The sequence below is a fragment of the Helicoverpa armigera genome, chromosome 21 (genome assembly GCF_030705265.1).
Source record: "Helicoverpa armigera isolate CAAS_96S chromosome 21, ASM3070526v1, whole genome shotgun sequence".
NCBI lineage: Eukaryota > Metazoa > Arthropoda > Insecta > Lepidoptera > Noctuidae > Helicoverpa > Helicoverpa armigera.
In genome coordinates this window covers 4,900,119-4,913,128 of record NC_087140.1, presented here as the reverse complement: position 1 = coordinate 4,913,128, position 13,010 = coordinate 4,900,119, and the positions used below count along the sequence as shown (strand labels likewise).

The window sequence follows — 13,010 nt, the reverse complement described above, 5'->3', positions numbered from 1 at the left end:
AAGTCTACAATCCGGGCTACAAAGAACTAGACTTTGTACTCTTTCTACATTAAAGCTGAGTCTTATCAGATAGCCGTGCATATGATTAGCACGGTGCAACTGCAATCTGACCTCTTTTACTCCGCAACCTACTTACACAGTGCTGGTATTGTCTTTTAAAATAGAACCTTTTTGGATTCTTAGCAAACATTTTTTTTTTGTCTTGCGAGTATTTTATATAGAGTCGTGGTGTATAGGCAATAATAACATCTCAACTCTTCAATGAATCTTTAATGCAATAGACACGTTTTACTAAATAATGACTACTGATGATGATGAAACTCATCATCATCCTCCTGCCCTTATCCCAATTTTATTTGGGGTCGGCGCAGCATGTTTTCTTCTTCCATACGCTTCTATCTGCCGTCATCTCACAAGTAACATTCTTTCTTACCATATCTACTTTCACACAATCCATCCATCGTTTCTTTGGTCTTCCTCTTCCACTATATCCGTCCACGTTCATACTCATTACCTTCCTCACAACATGACTCTCATTCCTCCGCATCACATGCCCATACCACGACAGCCGGTAAATGAAACTAAATGATTTTAATTCTAATAAAGAACATAATCAGATGTGAAAGATCCCAAGAGTTTTTTTAAATCTTTTCATGATTTCTAATACCATCCAAAAGTTCCAAAACAGAGTTCTCACAAAACAGTCTTCTATAACATACATTAAACAGACACTATACCACATCTATATAACTTTTTCCATGAGCCTTCTAAGGGTGAAGCCCCACTACACCTCGGCACAATAAGGACGACACACGACGTCGGAATATGATAATATATTATACTAACTGATGTCTGCGGTGTCATTGCTATTGTGAGGACATAAAGAAAAGTATACGCGGGTCACTCAGGAATTATGTTGATTTCTATGGGTGAAAAGAATAAACTTGAATGTCTTTTGTTCGGCTACTCGACTTAGTTCCTACTACCTATTAATTATTGTTTTCGAGTAAGCGTTTCTCTCTCTTTCTAGCTATTTATCCCACATGGTGGTGGGGTCAGCTTTCCTGATTTTTCTTTTTTTTTTTCGAGTAAGCGTTTAACAGGTGTATTAGCAAATATTGCATAGCACACTAAAATCAGTTAACTTATCAGTCCATGGAATCAATTATTTAGTTTTTCTGAGAAACATAACGCATACACTTATATTTTTAAAAAATAATTGGTTTACTAACAAAGCACTTTAATATATTACTGTTACAGCCTTTTTATCGTCACACTGCTGGACACAGGCCTCCTCTCGCACGGAGAAAGATTGAGCCTTAATCACCACGTTTGCTCAATGCGGGTTGGTGATTTCAGACTAAATAGTCCAGGTTTCCTCAAGATGTTTTCCTTCACCTTTTTAATATATTAATATTTTTAATACTCGATCTATTTGCATGATTTATGGAAAGACAACAATATTCTCTGTCAATTTTTCCTCTCTAATCATCATTAACTAAATCTATAGGAACATTCTAATATTTGAACTGATTATATCTACATACCTTATTCAAAATAATAAAATCTCAACGATTTTCACCATTCCCTCCGTTCATTAGGAGCAGATTGTGATTTTTAGATCTACCGTCGTTCCGACCTACCGGTGCCGATACTAAAACGTTCGGACCGAATGTCTGTCTATATCTAGAACAAGATTTTATTCCGATAGCGTTGATTTCAACGATTGGGTCTCAAGCTTTGTAAGTGTATTTTTCTGTAACGACTTTTTTTATTTTACTCTTTTTTTTAGTTAGTTTTCAGACGATCAAAAATTGTTTACTCATAGTCATGTTTTATTGTAATTTTTGCTGTATAAAACACTAAAATAACTTACCAATTTTCAGCTCACATCAGATGTTATTTTATACAAGTTATTACCCGACCGTAACAACATCTAAACGTCGAGTTATTCCTTGTTACTTCTTGTGCTTCATAAAAAGACTAGCCGACTCTCTTCTTAACATTTATTAACAGTCTAAACAAGCTACTGAAGTTTCATGACAAAGTAATGCAACTAAGAAGCCTTTAGTGTAAACAATACAATGTTATTAACTCCATCGCTCACGAAACACACTTTCCATAAAGTATTTTATAGAAAGACGTTCGCAAACTTTCAACACAGTCGAGTCAGGTCTCACACTACCACGTGCCATACTCAGATACAAAGCGACACCAGATATATAACTAAACCATTCAGGTACGAAGATGTATGACTTAAAATATATCTTGTAGAAACCTGCAATAAGTTATTAAAAAATAAAATAAAACGCGTGCAGCACAATGATTTCTCAGTAATGCACTAGCTTCCACCAGCATTTTCTCCCATGTTGGAATCACTCGGTAAACATGTACAAAATGAGCTGTCTATATATTGAAAGAATTTTGCAAATCGGTCTAGTAATTCCTGGGGTTAGCAATTGATATGGATTTCAGGAATCCTTCCAGAACTAGACATTGCTGTTGTCATCTGCCTAGCCTTTTTCTAAATACATATGTTGGGTCGGCTACCAGTCTGGCAGCCATTCTAATAAAGCTATACGTATTATAATGCATACCTGGCAATTCTTCACGCGCTAGTGTGAGGTTGGCTTTATGACAGATGTTAAGTTGTACGTGTTTCTTTTATTTTAAAGCACTTCGGCAGAAGATTTTATATTCAGAGCGAGACGCCGACTATTTTGCGGTCTTGATTACTTTACTGTTTGAAGGCAGGAGATAAAAGGAAACTTCGTGAGTATTTATTGTACCAGGTTTGCATAACATTTAGAAGTTTTATGCCGAAATAGTCAGAAAGTCAAAATTTATCAGAATTATTTAGGCTATTGACCCTCAGCGCCTGCTGGGACTAGGAAATTGTTCGAAAGGACTCCAGAATTACAATGTGGGTCAGTAAAAGCCTGACACACAGACTGATGACCATCGATTACGGACAATCTGGCTAATATCGCTGGTATTCCTGTGAATGCGGGTTGTTGAAGTCTGAGAAAAGTGGTGAACCTTATGGGGGGCTTTTGGTCTGTAGGGTACATCTTTCGACTGAAACGAGGACATAGACGAATCATTTCTCATCCAAAAAATTGTTGAGCTGGTCCAAAACTCTGTAAAGAAACATACCTATTTTCAAACAGGCATTTCGAATACGACTTTAAGCAAAGCAAAGCATGCAGAGTAAATACCAAAACCGACAACCCTACAGCTGTTAAGTGGAGCCAAAACTTATATAAAACAATAGTTCCACCGCATCGGACTCCAAGACTTAAGTCTTTGATGTACTTTCTACGAATGCTTTGTTATACATACTTACTAGCTTATGTTCATGGATAACAAAACGACTAGCGGAGGTGCCACAACAGAAAATCTCCTATGAAAGTGGCAAGGACAAGGAACGTTACTATCTTCGCCCTTATACGCCTTCTTTGGACCCGATTTTTTTTTAATACCAAAATTCGTTGACGGATGCCTCGAATACGCCACAAATGCCTCGTTAGTTCACTCGTAACTAATCGTTTTGGCTATTGGGCGTAGCCGTACGAATTTGACCTAGAAGAAGGCGTCTGGCCTACCTGCGTTATGGTATCTCCGCTCCTCTGGCCTTATTCCGTGGTTCTGTTCCAAGAAACTCGCTGCGGTTATAATCCCACAAAGTTGAGCTGGGCGCAACCAAGTAAGGAATTTATCGTTTTTTTTTTCTTTGAAACTCTGATGGGTTCAACATTATTGCTTTAATTCTTCAAGAGTTTGAACTGAATTTTAAGGTACCGCACACGAAACAATGATGCGTGAATCTATAATTGGTATACAAGCTGTACTTATAATTTCTATTGTTTGTGTTTTTGAACCCGCTGATCTCAGAAAGTACTGAACCGATTTGAAAAAGTCTTTAAACGTTGTTAGCCCATTTATTATGGAAGGCTATTATTTGTCCAGGTGCGCGAAATAATCCCCACGGGATACCGGTAAAACCACTAGCAAAAGATAGTTGGATAATAATTTAACACTTCATAAAAACACAGTGTGTAATTCCCCTACACTTAAAAACATCTGTTCAAAATCTCTTTAAAGTCTGTACATAGCTTTTTTAAAGTCTTGAATCAGTTTGCTTAACTTGAACTCTTCAAACAGTCGGTGGATTGCTTGTAATCCGTTTACGTAAAGCTCGCTTGGCTCGTTAACTGTGTATGTGTGTGTGTGTGTATGAACTTCACGAGGTATGTAGTTGTAACAAAAAAGTTAAAAGTTTGGAACACTAAGGTTTCTAAGCAGTATTATGTTCTAAAACTTATAAAACCTGTTGTTCTGATGTAGGTATAGTTATATGATTATATCAATATCAAGTTCGCCTTTATTCCGTCTGTAATATTATCGAAGTTCTTGTATTTTGAGATTTAATAGAAAGCTGTAAGCTTTCTACTACAGTACGATAATAAAATTATTGAACGTAGATCGCATTTTAAAGTCAAGCCTATTCCAATTTCACTTTCCAATCTTTTGTCATGGTTATTATAATACTTTAACTTTTAATTTAAGGCTATTATGACCGGTGGCTCCATTTTATTATATCTACGGTTCTTTTTAATTAAGCCATCCATTTACTTCGGCTTTATTAAAAATCATTATTATTCTAATGCGAAGGGACGAAATAAAAAGATTCGTTCGCGTTTTCATCTCTTAGAAAAGATTATGAATTTATACAGAAACCTTTTTACGTATTTCGTAACAATGCTTTTGTTTTTCCTGCTCTTAATGGCTTCAAATTGGTCAAGACCACAATAAAAATTGTTTTGCCATTTTTGTCTATTAAATTATTCCGTGCGAATTTCTCATGTTTTATTTTGACTGTCTTTAGTAATTCCTTGAAAGCAGCTTTATTTAAGTACGTTGCTTCCCTAAAAGCTTAGAAAAAAGAAGTGGGCTCACTATAGCCTAACTTTTTATTACTGTTATGGTTTTGCGATGGGATATCATCCTTTTGTGGGTGCAATAGAGGCTTACTAACTAAAACCCAGAGCATTTTGTGTTCAAGATCCAAATATTTGCTCAAAAACGACAGCATAAAAGTCGAAATACAAATTCCAATTTGGAAGCAAGGCCGACCTTTAATATGCTTATGTACTTACTTACAAAAACCAGTAGCAATGAATAACTGTATTATCAGCATAGAGCAAAGTCCAGCAATATTAAAGGCAAGGATAATGGCCTTAATCCTTAAAACCGGGATCAGGTAAAAGTAGAATGTATTTTAGCTGAAAAAATGGCTTTTTCACAAAGTAAACGCAAAGTTGTGTTAGGCCAAAATCCAGCTTGCAGCATTAAAAAGTTATGCTTGTTTATTTTACATTGGCATTTGTGTTGAAGTTACTGTCGTCAACAAAAACATATTCATGTGTTTTTAAATATCAGTATTTAATGTAAACGTTAGGTAAACTGATAGGCAATACTTATTTTTTTTTCTTTCATACTAGCTGTTCCCGGCGGTATAACTTGCTTCTAAATCAAACTAGGTACTTATTTACTTCTAAAAGCCTGCGGGTCCAAGTTTCCTCAAAATCAGTGCAGTAGTTTTTGCTTCACGCTTGTAATATAAAAATTTGATTTAAGCTAGTGTGATCTCGCGATCCATACCCTAATATTAGATAGTAGTTCCTGCGTTTGAATAGACGACCAAAATCTACCACATACTAATAGAATACCTAGTGTAATTACTTGTAATACCCAAGACCGGTTGCTAGTTAGTAACAAAAAAATCTTCTAATTCTTAAAACATTAGATATATTTAATGAATAAATTCGCTAAACGTACTAAGTAATGATTATGATATTCTTTACGCTCGGTGTAATCTCTGCGTTCAAAGGAGGTAATTAAGGAGAGTTCGCATACCAGGCTGTACGGTGAAGTTCCTTCGCCTTGTAGAACTATTGAAATGATCAAGACTTTTTCGTCTTATGGCAAAGAAAAAGTTGTATGATAGGGCTATATAATGTCGGGAAATACTGGTATAAAACATAGCTTGTGTTTCATTTATGTTACAAAACTTATGGCAAAGGAGTATTGCTTATATTTTTTTTCTGAATAATGGGTTGAGGAGAAAGACATGCTACAATGATTCCAAATAAAATTGGGATAAGGGCAGGAGGATGATAATGATGATGATGACGCTTAGGCCGGAAGCTGACCCCAATCAACTATTTGGGAAAAGTTTAGGCAGACAAGTTTTTTAACATTTTTTTTTTATTTTATTTAAAACAAAGAAAAATCCCACTTACAAAAATTACTAATTATCTCTCAATCGATCTCAATAGCCTTTCGACCTCACCAAAAATCAAAACAAAATAAGGCTCTTGAAGGCAAAAGGGGCTCTTACGTGTATCAAAAGCTTAACATTTCGCGTGATTCGCCTCAGGGTGGAGAGCACGGAGTAAAGAAAGATGAGCGGAGATACCATAATGCAGGTAGGTCAGGGGCCTTCTTCTATGTCAAATACGTGCGGTGAGCCTGCTAAAACGATTAGTTACGAGTGAACTAACGTCAACGGATTTTGGTAGATAAAATGGGCGGGTCTGAAAAAAGCGTATAAGGGGGAAGGTGCGGTATTTTGGCGCGCTACTTTCTAAGGAGATTTATGTTATGGCACCTCCGCTAGTCATTTTGTTCTCCATGGTGGATGGTAACTTAATTATTGGAGGCTTGCCACTCGCTACAAGGTAATTATCTTAGTATTTGTGTCATAACACTTCTGAAGGGCTTTTGAGAGCAACTGCGTGTTATAACGGAGAATAGTAATTATGTTACAAAGGAGAAATAGATGGTAGGTATATTATTTCATTTAGTAGCTTGTTATCACTTTTTTGTAATTAGTGGAAGTCTTGGTTTGTTAAATTTTATTCACCTGCCTGTTTCACTAATATTATAAAGGTGAATATTCGTTGTGTTTCGAAAAATCTCAATCAATTTTGATGAAATTTAGCAATACAACAACTTACACATGAGACTAATATACCTACAGATATTTTTTTATTTTGGTTCGAAAAATAGTTGCCTTGGGAAATGGGTGAAACTGCTGGCGGAGAGCTATAAATAAATCCTTCAATAAATTGGTGTTAGTGACATCAATTTATCTTGATTACAATCCGTAATTATTAATTTCTTCTTAATTTAAAGAATAGTTTCTGAACTAAAGTCAGTGTAGTAAAGATTAAAAAGTTAAAAAAAGGAATGTTCAAAGACTAGTTCTTCTGTTCAAATAAGTCTTTATATTAAATAGCTAGTTCTGTAGAAGACCTAGAATTGCACCCGTATTTTCCGGTAGTCCAATAAACTGGAGATAGATTTTATCGCCTATAAAATGTTACTTGAGACACTGAAACAGTTGAAGTGTAAATTGTGTTACTTCGACACGTAAGGAGACAACTATTATCTGCTGTCTGAGATAGTCTCGAAAATTTTAAGTAGTGCTCGGAACTTTTTCAGCAATATTAAATAGGCTATGTTAAATTGAATATTTTTCATTTGTATGTCTGCCTGAACGAGTATTACCTACGGATTTACTAATATGTATGCAGTTTTTCTTTTATAATAATTGTTTTTTGTAATAAAAAGTGAACATTCATTAAAAACTACAATGTTTTGTGTAATGTTTGTGTATTTTATAAAACATATAATGCCAATAACAAATGCCCACATCTCATTTCCCAGAAAGTAAAAGTATTTTTTACGGTTCAGCCACTTAATACTTCCTTAAATAATCTGCTTTGAAGAATTAAGTTTATTTCGCTAAGTTGACAAGCCTAAATGGGATAACTTGTCCAACTTTACGAGATTAGTGTCAAAAATGTCCTAATTAGGCAGACAGTGATTTTTCCTAAGTAAAATTAGGCAATTTTTGTTTCAAAAATGTTAATAACATTTTCTTCCCACGACACTTTAAAGATGCGTAAATAGATTTAACATTATTTATTTTTTAGATAAGGGCATTATTATTTTAAGCTTTCGTGATTTCTCAATTTTTGAGAAAATTGTAATATTTAAAGTCTTTTAAAATTCAATAAGGCATTGAAGTGAACTAATTTAAAACCAGTCACGTGCAATGATAGAAATTATATGAACTTTAAATTCAATTGTCTCAAAAGTTTTACGTTAGTAAAAGTTCTAGTAAAAATATTATTATTATTTGACATGCTGGCAGAATTCTAGTTTATTTTTCGTAGTCAAATGTGCACCAAATCTTTGCCTACTCCCAAATAGGTTGTCAAAATGAACTGAAAATTATTATTTATGAATATTTTCTGCTTTAAGATTTAGGCACGATACCGTCATATATTAAATAACAAACATTTAAAACAGTGAATAGGTAATTAATATATAATCATTAGCTTTTTTTATTGTCCGTCTGTAACGCACTGTAATGTGGGCAAATATAAATGTAAAGCATTTTTTGTTTTATATTTATTATGTTTTGTTGTTGTACTGTTGACGCACCCTAATAAATAAATAATTAGATGAATAAATAAGTAACTAACACGTGGTTAACAATAGGTATATCATGAAGCTGAGAAATATCATTTATTCCTCTCGAACAATTGAACAATTCGTTCGATAAGTAATATCTTTTAGATAAATAAATGGCTAATAAAATAGATTAATTTTAATAGATCTTGTAATGCATATTTCAAGGTCGAGTGGAATTGGCAAACGATTTATCCAAAGGTTACCATATACAGTACCTACCTACATGTTTAGGTACAGTAGTATCCGTCGAAACATTACATGGAGATAATTTTGATGATATATTTAGATCCCGAATTCTCATAGATATTGATGCTATACCATTACAAACCTCAAAAAATTATATTAAAAACGTATGATATTATAAAGCTGAAAAGTTTTTTGATTCCCTTGAATGCTAATCTCAAGAAGTAGCCGTTCCAATTCAACAATTCGTTAAGTGGAATTTCTACTCTTCGTTTTATTTGGATACGCGAATTGGTTTCTATTGGACGTAGGCAAAGCCGCGATTGGAAGCTAGTCTAAAATTACTCGTAACAACATACTTGCATTTACCAGCTGATCGAAACATATTCAGCAATCTTTCAAGGTCAATAACAAAAGCAGATCAAGTGTTCGGGAACGACCCACGCTGCGAATGATAACGTTAATTGAAGTTCAACTGTTCCGTGTAACGGTGATCGCACACTTGTCAGAATCGAGCGCGGTGACCGCGGCGCGGGCGATTGAATAGTTTTGAAGACATCGTAAGAAACCTGGCACAGTTGCTCGAAGTCAATGGCGAATCGATCAAATCATCAAAATCTAGTAGACTTACAGAAATTGCAGACGCATAAGGATGACGCCTAATGACAGTTATAAAGGATTTCTTCGACTCGTTCTGCTCGAATAAGTTTAGCAAGGCGTCCTTCCTTTACCGCTGTGGCTGCGGTTGATTCTGATAGGTGTGCTCTCACCATAATCTGGTCGGCAACCGTGACGTCACAGTCCATGTTGGTACGAGTCTATGAGTATCAGAACGAATGGCACGTTTTGGGAGATAAACGCACTTCAGCTGAAGTAGTTTGCATTATTTTGTCAAGTGTTTATGTCACGTTTTAATGAAGAGAAAAAATCAAATGTTTTTATTTCTTATAGGCTTCTGCAGGTTATTTGGTGGTCTTAATTTCTGAGTAAGAATTTGTCTTCAAAAGGTATTGCGAGGTTGAAAAAAAATAAACTTTCACCGATTTTATTAAAATACAAATAACAAATCCATTTCATACCCCAAATTGTTACAACAACACAACGTAGGCACGTAACAGAAAAGTTACTAAAAAGTTTATTTAGAAGCTATTTTTGTCCATAATTGTATCTTACATTACCAAAACAACGCAACGCCCACAGAAAAATATGATCTAATCCCGCAAGACTATCCGAAAGCCTTCTTAAATATTTCCAGTCGACTCACAAACAATAATACATCCATCTTTTTATATACGTTTTTTGAAGAAAAACAGAGGGCGCCAAAAAGCGACTCCTAACTCGATCAGGGATATATTAAATTACGAAAGAGGAATAAGATTTTCTGACGCCACTGTCGACAGACTGGCTTATTGATTTACTAGTTTGCTCTTTGCTTGACAACCCTGTGTTTCGTTTAAAAGTTACGGTCAAAGACAGATGTATAAATACATATATCGGTGATGTGTGTGAGTGTTTTTAGAACGATGTGTTTAGCTCCTGAGATGGGTAAGCTTGCAATATTAATGTAAAGTACTTACGTAAAGTTTAGGAGATAATGGGCTCAGTAATAAAGTAATGTATTTAAGTAGCAATTTGGTTGTTAATGCCACTTAATTTATGCCTAACAGAACATAATAGTAAATTGCTGTACTGTTAATTAGGACCCCGTGCATGTTGAAGACAAAATAGTATAGTATACAATGTTGTAACTAGCGTACAAAATCAAAATAATTTAGTCTTCCTAAATAATAATCACGTTCCACAAGGAATATTTCATAAGAAAATTGATCAATCCGCCTAATTTTCCGAACACAAAAGAACACAGAAAAACACAATTCTCTCACGCCCCCAGTCTTAAATCAGAGCTGTTTATTATCACTTCGATATCAACATAGAGCGGCTGAAACGGGCCTTCCTATTACATAATAAAAGAGATATAGAAGGCCTATTCAGCCCCTGATAAGGAAATCGCTTGACTATACCCAGTAAAATAGAACACTTCTAATTTTGCACAAGAGGTTATTTTTTTGGCAAAAAAAGTGTTATGTTGGCTGAATTTTCTAAGTCGGTTAAAGGCGGTGTGTGACTAAGATTTTGCAAGTTGTTATGGATTTTAGCTAAATCAATACCATTTTTGGTTGCCGGAATTTCGCACTAAAAAACTACAAGCCATATCCACATGAAATTATCCACCAGTAACGATGTCTCTCTAATATGACGGGAACCGTACTTATATTTCCTTATTAAATAAAAATAAGAATTTCTCAACACCTCAGACTTAATAGACCTTCTGTATACACCCCTAACAAGCTTCCGATCAGGCTCACGCTATCTGACGTCATACTTCAGTGATTTCATGACGTCACCACTGTAATTAGCCGCTGCTTCGAAGGACGCGTGCTGTATTATTAAACAGATAAAGAATCAGCCTGTATTCTCGTATATAAAGGAGGGATGATATATTGCTTTGTAACTGTGGAAGACAGAAATAGATTAACATGGTATTTTTATTTGTAACACAACAATTTCCATAATACTACTTTGCTCTTCAAAAACAATTTCTATGTATTTATAGTCCAGAACATTAAAATCGAAAAGCTATTTAACTATAAAGTATATTTGTGACCTTTGACCTTGAATATACCACGAAACGCAGTTGAGATATTATGAGGCTTAAGACGCCATAATGACGATAAGATATTAAACGAATTTGTAGCTTATAACTTTCATTCAAAGTTTAAGGCTACTTTTATTTTGCTAATAGTAATTTATTTTTTCAGGTACACAAAGCTTCATGGTGTGACACAGTTCCCGCTGGCCACCACACCCTCGAGAATAGGAGATTCTACGTTAACTAGGTAATTTATTACTTATTTTTTATGACTTGCATCAATTTAATTAAGTTAACAATGAATACCAGTTTGAACAGACGCCGTCATGGCGTGTGTATGACGTCATTCAGTGCATCGGTTGATAACAGTGAAACGTCAAAGTGCATTTCGCCCAACATGTTTTGTTCAGACATATTACAGTTGATTTTACCCAGTACGTTATACAGTTTTCGCCATATAGCTTTGCGTCTTTGAAGTTAGCCATTTGACGTATCGCGCATGACTATCGATAATATAAACTCAAGTATTCAACTTCAGGGCATAGTCTCTCAAAAAGTTATGTTCTATAACAATTGTCTAATGAAGCAAATGGCTAGCTTCAGAGTTGCAAAGTTTATTTATCTAGTACCTATTGTTTTATTAAATCTCTCATTAGACTACGGTTGTATCGTAAATATGTAAAAAATAATGATGTCGAATATTTTCCTTTATATAACTTTTCTTTTTGTAATGATGAATCTTCTATAAATATCTATCGTCTATCTCATATTACCCATTTTCAATATCAATATTACTAACCTAAATTAAAACAATACATCATGTAATGTCGAGCTTATAATATTTATATTCAACAGAATAAGAAAATCTAACTGTTTCGTAATATGATATTTAAAAACATCCATTATGAGTTAGTGACGTAAACCTTTGTTCAAATATTGCTAGAGTAAAGCCAGTTAGTTTAAATACAGTTATAGTTATAGTTTAAATACAGTTAGTTTAAATACACGCTATGGTTTATCAATTAATTAGTTGCGAGTAATAAAAGGTGTAGTAAACTAATTAGACACTTGGTAAGCAAGTCAAAGTAGGTACTCAATAATCCTCTGTAGCAACCGAAAGCTCAAAGACGTAAAGAAACCGAACCGAAAAGAAAGTAAAGACGACGTTGAAGTTATGGAGTATAAAAGTTCCTTAGTACGAACATCCAAAAAAATATTGCAACTGTCAACACAACTCCAAAAATTTCTCGACTCGAAATAAACCACATCATACTTTAAATTCAAAACACAATGTATCAAGTAGGTAGCGAACACTAAGTTGATACACGAACTGCCAAGAAATGCCGGGCGGTCGGCCAGCCATTTTGAAATCGCTGAATTTCAGGCATGCTAGAACGATAGGGCGTTATGCTGTCAGAATGAGTAATATTTGAAGTACTTTTTAAAATTTTTTGGTTTTCTCAGGTTGATGTTTTTTTTTTTTTTAAATTCTAGTTTACAACCGCAATACTACCTGCGGACTATCTGCGTCTCGAGGAAACTACTTCCAGCACCTATATAAAAAGCCTATAGTGTCTAGCCTACATCGCAGCTTACTTATACACATATGTATATCCTTTTTTAGGCTCGA

General features: G+C 34.6%; 1 protein-coding gene across 4 annotated transcripts in view; it reads left to right on the top strand.

Annotated features, from left to right (window-relative positions):
• LOC110379177 (octopamine receptor Oamb) overlaps window positions 1–13,010 on the top strand; it is a 128,685-nt gene that overhangs the window by 32,952 nt on the left and 82,723 nt on the right. For 3 of the 4 annotated variants that reach the window (XM_064039995.1, XM_064039991.1, XM_064039992.1), the window contains exon 2: window positions 11,550–11,627. The exons of the other annotated variant lie outside the window; for it this stretch is intronic. The gene's annotated coding sequence lies outside the window, so the exon portion shown is untranslated. The remainder of the gene's footprint in view (window positions 1–11,549; window positions 11,628–13,010) is intronic. 4 annotated transcript variants of the gene reach the window in all.